Consider the following 12,245-nt stretch of genomic DNA (forward strand, 5'->3'; position numbering starts at 1 on the left):
CATTATTTGTGGCACACGAGCTCAGTTGCTCCTCAGCATGTGGGATCTTCCCGGATCAGGGATGGAATCCATATCTTCTAAATTGGGAGGTGAATTATTTACTACTGAATCACCAGGGAAGCCTAGAATTTAATTTTAATTGGATAATAATTGCTTTTACAATGTCGTGTCGCTTTCTGCCATACAACAGCACGAATCAGCCATAAGTATAAGTATATCCCTTCCCTCTTGAACCTCCCTTCCACCCTCACCCACCATCTCACTCCTCTAGGCTGATACAGAGCACTGGGTTGAGCTCCCTGTGTTATATAGCAACTTCCCACTAGCTATTTTACAGGTGCGTTTATTAGTAGTACTTTTCAATTTGTTTCCTATATAGGAAACTATTCTAATGCATTTAATGTATGTTTAAAAAAATACGTTCTTAAAAAGTGTGCATTATTTGGAGTATCTGTGTTTAATCTCTGCATTTGTTTTTGTGATACAAATCATATTGTATCTTATTTGCTTTTATCCAGCAGTGTGCTTGTACCATCCACCAAGAAGGATATGGCAACCCATGCCAGTATTCTTGCCTGGAAAATCCTGTGAAAAGAGGAGCCTGGCGGGCTCCAATCCATGGGGTCACAAAGAGTCAGACATGACTGAAGTGATTTAGCTTACATATACTGTTCCTTGTACATTTGCTCTATTCTTCCAGCCATTCATGATATTCCTTAGTGTGCATTTACCATGTTTAACTTTTCAAAAATTTATTCATTTCTTTACTTTTTGGCTGCACCATGCAGCATGTGGGATCTTAGTTCCCCGACCAGGAATCAAACCCGTGTCCCCCTGCAGTGGAAGCGTGGAGTCCCAACTGATAGACCGCCAGGAAATCCCACCACATTTGACTTTTAATCCATCATTGGTGAACTTCTAAACTGAGATTAGCTTCCTGCTGCAACAAACAACACTGCAGTGGACGTCCTTGTACATGTTTCCTTCCTGAGACATGTGAGAAATTTGGAAGGAAATATACCCAGGAATGAAATTGCTAGGACATAGGATCTGCATACAATTAATTTGACTAAATAGTGCCAGATTGCTCCTGAGAATAGGAACTTTTGTTTAATTTCCCACTAGCAATAATATATGAGAGTTCCTATACACACACACATACACACACATACACAGGCACATACACACACATGCATGCATACGGAAACATGTACAGGGACTTGTACATAAACACAAATACACATTGTTACCATAATTTTCTTATATCAGCTTCTATTTTGCCTTTAAAAATTAAAACCACTAATGGTAGTTTTAATTTGCATTTCTTTGATTATTATACATGTTTTTCTTATTTGTTTTGGATTATCTTGGCTCAGTCAGTAAAGAATCTACTTTACTGTAGGAAGGCAGGAGATGCAGGTTCGATTCTTAGGTGGGGAAGAGCCCCTGGAGGAGGAGATGGCAATCCATTCCAGTATCCTTACCTGGGAAATCCCATGGACAGAGGAGCCTGGCAGGCTATAGTCCATGGAGTCGCAAGAGTCAGACACAACTTAGCATCTAAACCAACACCAGATTGCCTGTTGCTATACTTCGCCCATTTTAAAATTAGGATTGCTGTCTTCTTCTGTCTAATTTAAGCAGCTTCTTGTGTCAAATTGAGTATATTAACAGAAGAAGGATAAGGTTTACTTCCCTTCTTTATAGCTTCTCACTCAAGAGCTGTGTTATTCCACCATTCATCAACCATATGAAGAGCATTTTAAAAAATCTGTTAAAATTATGAGCGTCACTGTTACCTCAATTTACTAGGAAACTGTAGAGTCTTTTTTTTTTCTTTTTTTTTTAAGGGGAGGAGGATAGTATCCACGTGTAGGCAAGTTGGTAGCGTAAATGGGAATGGAGCTGTTAGGATTTTCTTTGTTAGGACAAGTTCCTCCAGTTATCAAAAGATAATTATCAAAAGGGGAAATAAACAGGTATCTGATTCTACTTAGGTCATAATTAACAGCTAATCAACTGCTGCACTGTAATAGAAATGGAAGTGGGTCTTTTCAGGCATCCTCTCTGAAATTAGGTGTTGCTCAACATCGTCGTTTGGATCCAGTCCTCCATACATGGGCTTCCTGATGGCTCAGTGGTAAAGAATCAGCCTGCCAATCCAGGAGACGCAGGAGACATCCATTCGATCCCTGCGTGGGTCAGAAAGATTCCCCAGAGGAGGAAACGGCAACCCACTCCAGTATTCTTGCCTGGAAAACCTCATGGACAGAGGAACCTGGCAGGCTAGAGTCCATGGGGCTGCAGAGAGCTGGACATGAAACACATCCCGTATATACTCCTCATTTTTGTCTTGTGAACTTAGAAATAATAGGGAAAATAGAACAAAATGTAAAAGTAACCTGGACCCAGGACTATAGTGTTAATTAAAGCTGCATGATTTTGAAAAAGGCACTCAAATTCCCAGGGCCTCATTTCAATTTCCCAGTCTCTAAAAGAAGAAATAAAGCTGTATGAAGGTTGGTTGTTTAGTCCAAAAAAGAACCAAAAATGCTACGAAACGCTTACTATTTCAAACTTAGAAGGGTTTATCAGCAGAAGACTTTAACATCAATTTTTAAAGAAAAGGATGAAATTAGTTATAAGGAAACATCCAAAGCAAGAGAGAATTATTTGTAGAAATTAGGACATATAATGGCTAATTAAAATGTATTAACACAGTAGATAAAGGATTTCCCAGAGGTGTGTGTGTGTGTGTGTGTGTGTGTGTGCTTGCTCAGTCATGTCTGACTCTTTGCAACTCCATGGACTGTAGCCCACCAGGCTCCTTTGTCCATAGGATTCTCCAGACAAGAATACTGGAGTGGGTTGCCATGCCCTCCAGGGGATTTTCCTGACCCAGGTATTGAACCCACATCTCTTGCATTGGCAAGTTGATTGTTTACTGCTGAGTAACCAGGGAGGAATCAACCTGCCAAAGAAGGAGACGAAAGAGATGTGGGTTTGATCCTTTGCTCTGAAAGATCCCCTGGAGGAGGAAATGGCAACCCACTTCAGTATTCTTGCCTGGGAAATTCCATGGACAGAGGAATCTGGCAGCTAGAGTCCATGGGGTCAAAAAGAGTTGACCGTGACTGAGCACACACTCCCACACCCCTAATAGCTTTGACATTAGTTGTAATGGATTTTTGAGCACATATATAATATTTTATGTCAGAATTATAAAGCCCATATATGAATAGAAATTCTTAACTCCTTGAAGATATGCCTCAACCTCTTATGTAAAGTGATAACTTCTCAGCTTATGCTTGACTTTCTGTGGTCTGTGGAATGTTATTAAGTTTTACTTCAAAGAGGATCCCCTAAATAAACATATTTGTTCAGTGAATATTTATTCCGTGCCATGTGTCAGGTATTATTTAGGTACTAAGGATGTTCTGGTAAATAAACAAGGTTGCTGCCCCCACAGGGTTGTATTCTAATGTAGGAAATCAGAATTTAAAAAAGTTTAGTGGTGATGAGTGCTTCCCAGGTGGTGCCAGTGGTAAAGAACTCATCTGCCAATGCAGGAGACATAAAGAGATGCTGGTTGGATCCCTGGGTCAGGAAGGAGAAGGACATGGCAATTCTCTCCAGTATTCTTGCCTGGAGAATCCCATGGACAGAGGAGCCTGGCAGGCTACAGTCCATGGGGTCACAAACAGTTGGACACAACTGAAGCAACTGGGCATACAAGCACCCACTATGAAATAAATAAAGTTAGTGATGTTGGGGAGAACTGGGAAGGGCCAGTGCTTTAGAGGAGGTTCAGATAGAAGATACATGAACTGAGGTTTAAAGAGTGAAGAGAGTTAATCGTAAGAGCTGAAGGGTATGTTTTCAGGCAGAGGAAATTCCAAGTACAAAGTCCCTCATGTCGGAAAAGATTTGGCAGGGAAAAGGCAGAGGATGGAGCCTAGTGGACAAGAGTGGTGGACAAGTAGTGGTTGATAAAGTTTGAGAGTGAGGTTCCAGCTAAAGGTCAAAAGGCTCTGCAGGCCTATTTATGAAGACTGTACTTTAAGAACATTTAACTCATTGGTATGCAGGGAATCAACTTATATTTTTGAAAGCTTATTTTGGCTTCATTGTTGGAATGGTTATGGGTCTAAGAGTGGATGCAGAGATGTCAATTGGGAGGCAATTGCAGTACTCCTGAGAGACACAATGGGGCCATAGTCCACAGTAATAGCGGTTGTGGTGGAGAGAAGTAGACAGATATTCTTCGAAAGGTTCGACTCATAGACCTTGCAGATAGGTTAGATGTGGATGGTGAGGGGAAAAAGGAGGAATCAGTTTGACCAATGAATCCAGAAGATACTCAACTAAAAAAAATTCTCTAACAGCAGACTACCTCCGAACCTTTAATGTAGATCGAGACTCTCCAAGCAGGGGCATATGCAGCATATTCAAACTTTATATGGGATGTCGGGCACATCCTTTGTCCCTGCATTTTCAGCATCATTTCTTGATGCTTTGAAGATTAAAATATTTAGTAGAGAAGTTATCTATTTAAAGGAAACAGTTTATTTTCTCCCTTCAATGTATTCATTCATTTGACTGTCCATCTACACATTCCACAAATAGGATGAATTGAGAAGGTAGCATTGACATACTTTACCCTGTCATGTGTAAAAGAGATAATTATCAGGAAGCAGCTATATAATCCGGGAATTCCAGCCTGGTACTCTGTGACAACCTAGAGGGATGGGATGGGATGGGAGAAGGAGGCTCAAGAGGAAGAGAATATATACATAAAATTCTGACTGGTTCACATTTTTGTATGGCAGAAACCCACACAACATTGTAAAGCAATTGTCCTCAAAAAAAAAAAAAAAGAAAGAAAGAAAAAAAATCTACCAAACATTCATTATATTCCACACTCTGTAATGGACTCACCAAAGTAAGTCCTTTTTCTTGAGGCATACCTCTATAAAGACCTATTTTTTTTTATAATAAAGACCTATTTTTTGAAGGTTAATTTAAAAGAAGGAATTGAGTGATGGGAATGTAAAAAGGAAGCAGGGTTAGTAAGAAGTCCATGAAAATATTTTGCAGAAGAATTTTGGAGTTAAATAAATTTGCAGTAACATAACAGAGGATCTTGGTATTTTAGTCTTTTAAAAAGGAAGAAGAGGAGACACATATGGATGAGTTGGGCCAGGTCAGATTGTTCTGCAAAGTCCAAAAGGGTTTGGTATGAGGTCTTCTTGGGTGAATGAATACAGTGTGACTGTGGGTGTTGGTAGCTGATTAGAAGTACATCCCCAAATCAACACAATATTGTGAAGCAGTTTTCCTCTAATTAAAAAATAAAAGTACATCCTAGGCTAAGCTAAGTCAATGCAGCTTAGCTCAAATTTTCTAGTCAAATTCCCTATGAATAGATGTGTAATGAGAGTCAGTGGCCAACAAAGTGTATTGAGTGGTTCCATGTGACTATAAATAGCCACTGTCATCATATTTTCTTCTGTATCATGAGGTCTTGTCATTAGAAATCATGACACAGTGCAAGAATTTCTAGAAATTCTGAAGAGATCAGTTTGACCAATGAATTTCAGTGCTAGACTTGGTGAATTTAATGCCAGACAAATACCTCAGACCCTTCTTGAACTTTGGGCATTTGTTTTGCTATAATAATAGTTTGGCAAAAGAGTCTTGATTTTTCTCTTTTTGTTATTTTCTAATAAATTTGAAAGCATTTGAGCTATTGAAGATTGTTTAATCCAAGAATGAGGTATAAAATGAAGTACTGAAGTGAACCTAGTAAATATCTTTTGGAAACATTGGGATACTGTTCAGGTATCTCTACTAAAAAAATATGATGTTTATGGAATTTTTGCATTACTTCATTGTCCCTTGCCTTGACTATCTCTGAACTGAGGGGCTGCATTTTCATGCTGTTAGGGTCACAGATCACATTCTTTGGGAATAAAAAAAAGAATTTGTCCAGTTAGTAAATCCTATTCACACCATAAATTATTTTTTATTCACATGAGTTTGGTGCACAGACATGGTGCTTGCAAAGTGCAGGTACTTTACATATTCCAAAATAAGAATAAAACGTGACTAGGGAAATATAAACAGTATGATAAGTATTATATTTATGTAATAAAATTAATTTAGGAGAGCTATTGCATTTATAACCTAGAAGAGGTTGTCCTTTTCAGGGGAGTTAAAATGGACTGAAGTATATAGAAAAATTATTTGAAATCCTTCCAAACACAGCTTTTATGTAGCTTTACAAAATATATTTATTTGTTCAAAATAATGACATTTTTAAATGAACAAAAGGATGAAATGTACTAAGAAAATGCCAGATGTTCGTCATGCTAAAACAAAAGACCTGCCTGGTATGAGAAATCATATTCAGGTGAATGAATGTGTCTCTGGTATCTTCCATTTGCCCCTCCAGCTCCATCTTCTTCCTTTTACCTCCCCTGCCCCCCAAGTATTGGCCTTGGAAGACAGATGGGCATGGACTATTCATGCACTCCCTTGCCCTCTCATTTTTGATTGGATTTGCCAAAGGGGAGCTCTGACAGAAGCCAGAGAAAGAAGTATACTGATGCCCTTGGCTCTCTTCCTGAGGGGTTTCCTTGAGCTGGAGTGTTCCTCCACAGAAGGTTACAGCATTTCTTCTGTTGACCCATTATACTGACTCCTTCCACATTCTAGTGGTCACTCCCTGACCCTGATCTAAAGAGGTAAACTGCTCTCACGTTATTCCACTGTCCCTTGTGTTCCCACATCTTTGTGGATAATTCCTTCCTTATACTTTCTTTGAAGTATCCTATCTGTATTTGTATCTGTTTCCTAATGGGACATTCATCATTCATAGATGAATTTCTAAATTATCCATTTATTTATTTTTGGCTGTGCTGAGTCGTCACTGCTGCTGTGCGGGCTCTTCTCTAGTTGCAGCGAATGAGGGCTACTCTAGTTGCAATGCATGGGCTTTTCACTGCAGTGGCTTCTCTTGTTGTGAAGCATGGGCTCTAGGGCTCATGGGTTTCAATAGCTGTGACTTCCAGCCTCTAGAGCACAAAATCCATAGTTGTGGCACAAGCCTTCATTGTTCTTGGGATGTTGTATCTTCCTGGACCAGGGAAGATTGAACCCATGTCTCCTGCACTGGCAGGTGGGTTCTTTACCACTGAGCTGCCAGGGAAGCCTGATTGATTAAATTTGAAAGCAAATCTTATCCCTGGAGCTTCCTTCAGTTCACTTGCTAGGTCGTGTCTGGCTCTTTGCGATCCCATGAACCATAGCATGTCAGGCCTCCCTGTTCATCACCAACTCCAGTAGTCCACCCAAACCCATGTCCACCGAATTGGTGATGCCATCCAACCATCTCATCCTCTGTCATCCCCTTCTCCTCCTGCCCTCAATCTTTCCTAGCATCAGGGTCTTTTCAAATGAGTCAGATCTTCGCATCAGGTGGCCAAAGTATTGGAGTTTCAGCTTCAACGTCAGTCCTTCCAATGACACCCAGGACTGATCTGCTTTAGGATGGACTGGTTGGATCTCTTTGCAGTCCAAGGAACTTTCAAGAGTCTTCTCCAACACCACAGTTCAAAAGCATCAATTCTTCGGCATTCAGCTTTCTTCACAGTCCAACTTTCACATCCATACTGACCACTGGAAAAACCGTAGCCTTGACTAGATGGATTTGTTGGCAAAGTAATGTCTGCTTTTGAATATGGTGTCAAGGTTGGTCATAACTTTCCTTCCAAGGAGTAAGAGATCTCTAGTCTTTCCTTTTAATTTCATGGCTGCAGTCACCATCTGCAGTGATTTTGGAACCCTCCAAAATAAAGTCAGCCACTGTTTCCCCATCTATTTCCCATGAAGTGATGGGACCAGATGCCATGATCTTTGTTGTCTGAATGTTGAGCTTTAAGCCAATTTTTTAACTCTCCTCTTTCATTTTCATCAAGAGGCTCTTGAGTTCTTCTTCACTTCCTGCCATAAGGGTGGTGTCATCTGCATATCTGAGGTTATTGATATTTCTCCCGGCAATCTTGATTCCAGCTTGTGCTTCTTCCAGCCTAGCGTTTCTCATGATGTAATCTGCATATAAGTTAAATAAGCAGGGTGACAATATACAGCCTTGACATACTCTTTTTCCTATTTGGAACCAGTCTGTTGTTCCATGTCCAGTTCTAACTGTTGCTTCCTGGCCTGCATACAGGTTTCTCAAGAGGCAGGTCAGGTAGTCTGGATTTCCCATCTCTTTCAGGATTTTCCAGTTTGTTGTGATCCACACAGTCAAAGGCTTTGGCATAGTCAATAAAGCAGAAATAGATGTTTTTCTGGAACTCTCTTGCTTTTTCCGTGATCCAGAGGATGTTGGCAATTTGATCTCTAGTTCCTCTGCCTTTTCTAAAACCAGCTTGAACATCTGGAAGTTCACAGTTCACATATTGCTGAAGTCTGGCTTGGAGAATTTTAAGCATTACTTTACTAGTGTGTGAGATGACTGCAATTGTGCAGTAGTTTGAGCATTCTTTAGCATTGCCTTTCTTAGGGATTGGAATGAAAACTGATCTTTTCCAGTCCTGTGGCCACTGCTGAGTTTTCCAAATTTGCTGGCATATTAAGTGTAGCACTTTCACAGCGTCATCTTTCAGGATTTGAAATAGCTCAACTGGATTTCCATCACATCCACTGGCTTTGTTCATAGTGATGCTTTCTAAGGCCCACCTGACTTCACATTCCAGGATGTCTGGCTCTAGGTGAGTGATCACAGCATCGTGATTATCTGGGTTCATGAAGATCTTTTTTGTATGGTTCTTCTGTGTATTCTTTCCACCTCTTCTTAATATCTTCTGCTTCTGTGAGGTCCCTACCATTTCTGTCCTTTATCGAGGCCATCTTTGCATGAAAAGTTCCCTTGGTATCTCTAATTTTCTTGGAGAGATCTCTAGTCTTTCCTATTCTATTGTTTTCCTCTATTACTTTGCATTGATCACTGAGGAAGGCTTTCTTATCTTTCCTTGCTATTTTTTGGAACTCTGCATTCAAATGGGTATATCTTTCCTTTTCTCCTTTGCTTTCTGCTTCCCTTCTTTTCACAGCTATTTGTAAGGCCTCCTCAGACAGCCATTTTGCTGTTTTTGCATTTGTTTTTCTCGGAGATGGTCTTGATTCCTGTCTCCTGTACAATGTCATGAACTTCCATCCAGAGTTCATTTGGCACTCTGTCTATCAGATCTAGTCCCTTAAATCTATTTCTCACTTCCACTGTATGGTCATAAGGGATTTTATCTAGGTCATACCTGAATGGTCTAGTGGTTTTCTCCACTTTCTTCAATTTCAGTCTGTATTTGGCAATAAGGAGTTAATGGTCCAAACCACAGTCAGCTCCCAGTCTTGTTTTTGCTGACTGTATAGAGCTTCTCCACCTTTGGCTGCAAAGAATATAATCAATCTGATTTTGGTGTGACTGCCTGCTGATGTCCATGTGTAGAGTCTTCTCTTGTGTTGTTGGAAGCGGGTGTTTGCTATGACCAGTGTGTTCTCTTGGCAGAACTCTATTAGCCTTTGCCCTGCTTCATTCTGTACTCCAAGGCCAAATTTGCCTATTACTCCAAGTGTTCTCTTGACTTCCTACTTTTGCATTCCAGTCCCCTATAGTGAAAAGAACATCTGTTTTGGGTGTTAGTTCTAGAAGGTCTTGTGGGTCTTCACGGAACTGTTCAACTTCAGCTTTTTCAGTGTTACTGGTCTGAGCATAGACTTGGATTACTATGATATTGAATGGTTTGCCTTGGAAACAAACAGAGATCATTCTATCATTTTTGAGATTGCATCCAAGTACTGCATTTTGGACTCTTTTGTTGACTATGATGGCTACTCCATTTCTTCTAAGGGATTCCTGCCCACAGAAGTAGATATAATGGTCATCTGAGTTAAACTCACTGATTCCAGTCCATGTTAGTTCACTGATTGCTAGAATGTCAATGTTCACTCTTGTGAACTCCTATTTGACCACTTTCAATTTGCCCTGATTCATGGACCTGTCCAGGTTCCTATGCAGTATTGCTCTTTACAGCATTGAACCCTGGTTCCATCACCAGTTCCATTCACAACTGGGTGTTGTTTTTGATTTGACTCCATCCCTTCATTCTTTCTGGAGTTATTTTTCCACTGATCTCCAGTAACATATTGGGCACTTAATGACCTGGGGAGTTTGTCTTTCAGTGTCCTATCATTTTGCCTTTTCATACTGTTTATGGGGTTCTCAAGGCAAGAATACTGAAGTGGTTTGGCATTCCCTTCTCCAGTGGACCACATTCTGTCAGACCTCTCCACCATGACATGGCCATCTTGGGTGGCCCAACATGGCATGGCTTAGTTTCATTGAGTTATACAAGGCTGTGGTCTGTGTGATCAGATTGGCTAGTTGTCTGTGATTGTAGTTTCAGTCTGTCTGCCCTCTGATCCCCTCTCTCAGTGTCTACTGTCTTACTTGGGTTTCTCTTACCTTGGACGTGGGGTCTCTCTTCACGGCTGCTCCAGTAAAGCACATCTGCTGCTCCTTACCTCAGATGCAGCGCTTCCTCAAGGGATCTACTTTCATTTGGCATATAATAAGATACAAAGAATTTATTTCCAGGAAAATATAGCATGGGAATTATATTTTTATCTTGTGCCAGACACTATGAAAGATCTTTAAAATATTAATCTGTATCTCCAAATCAGAGATACTGGTAAACAGTTCCCAGAAGACAGAGAGCTTTGGTTGAATTGAGGAATGATGCTCTCAGATCCTTTCTCTTATCTTTAGGAAATACTGCTTGTGAAGCTCTGGCCAACCTGAGAGACTTATAGGAAGCTCTCCTCTCAGGGATATTTACACTAACCATTTATTGCTCACACATTATATATAAAACATCATGCATTTAACAAATGGAACAATTGGGTATCAAAGAAACCATATATTTTAACCTTGTGTTTTGTTACAAAAGAGATGATTGGTAGAATCAGAACTCAAATTTAGATATTCTGACTCAAAATTTCATAGATTTCCACTACATTGTGTGTGAATGAAGCAAAATCCCTTCGTTAGTGTATTAAGAGGAATAGGACAAACACAGATGTCTAATATTCAAATTAGGATGGGAAAGTTTCATGGTAAAATTAGAGAAAGTAGGTATTTACATGTAGGAAATGAAGAGAGTATTTGTGATGAAGCTTCTCATGGGCTTTTTGGAAAAGGTGTTTAAGTCCAATCCTAAAGTCCAGTTTAGCCATATTAAATCCATGGAATATACAGGGGCATTTGGGTCATGGAGGACCTTGGAATGCTAAGCCTGGAAATTTAAAATGTAACCCCTAGTCAGTAGATATTTTCTAAAAGTATTTGATTAAGATTGTGACACCAGTGAATAATCAGTTAAGGTTTATGAAAATTAATTTGGCAGCATCTCAGAGAAGAGGTATTAAAAAGGAAATAAAAGAAGGCTAGTTAGAAAACATAATATATGAGAAGTAATAAAATTTACTGATAAATGAGAAGGGAAAAATAAGAAAAATACTTCAAAGAATAGTAATAAAAAGATACAATGACTAATTGGATTTGTGGAAATAGGAAGAAAGTTAAAGATGCCTGAAGTTTTGACCTTGAATTAATGGTAAGACAGAGATTCTAAAGCAGGAAAAAATCATATTATTGAAGAGGAGAGAGGCAGGAAAGAATAAAAACTTCATTCTGAAATTTCTGCCTTTGACACACTATAAGAAGGAAATGGCAACCCACTTCAGTACTATTGCCTGGAAAATCCCATGGACAGAGGAGCTTGGTAGGCTACAGTCCATGGGGTCGCAAAGAGTCAGACACGACTGAGCGACTTCACTCACTCACTAAGTAGGACTTCTAGGTAATATTGAAATATAGAAGGGAGGCACAGTCAAGTTGATTGGGTCATCTCTAAGGTTATTTAGTAGATGTCTTGTTTTTGTTTGTAGAACATAAGTGGCCAGGGTTGGAGGGATGGTGGGATGGAGTGTGGATCAAGGGGTAGCTGTGTCAGGACGTGATGTTCTTGAAGGTCAGGTGTAACTGGGAGATGTGTTCATGTGAAGCAACCATGGGAGATGTGGTCAAGGTTGTATCTTAATGCTTAGCAACGAGTTCAATAATAAAACGGAAAAAATAAGCAAGTTTGAAAGCCAAGAGCAAAGAGAAGACACATATGCTA

Source organism: Capricornis sumatraensis, chromosome 4, assembly GCF_032405125.1.
Source record: "Capricornis sumatraensis isolate serow.1 chromosome 4, serow.2, whole genome shotgun sequence".
Classification (NCBI taxonomy): Eukaryota; Metazoa; Chordata; class Mammalia; order Artiodactyla; family Bovidae; genus Capricornis; species Capricornis sumatraensis.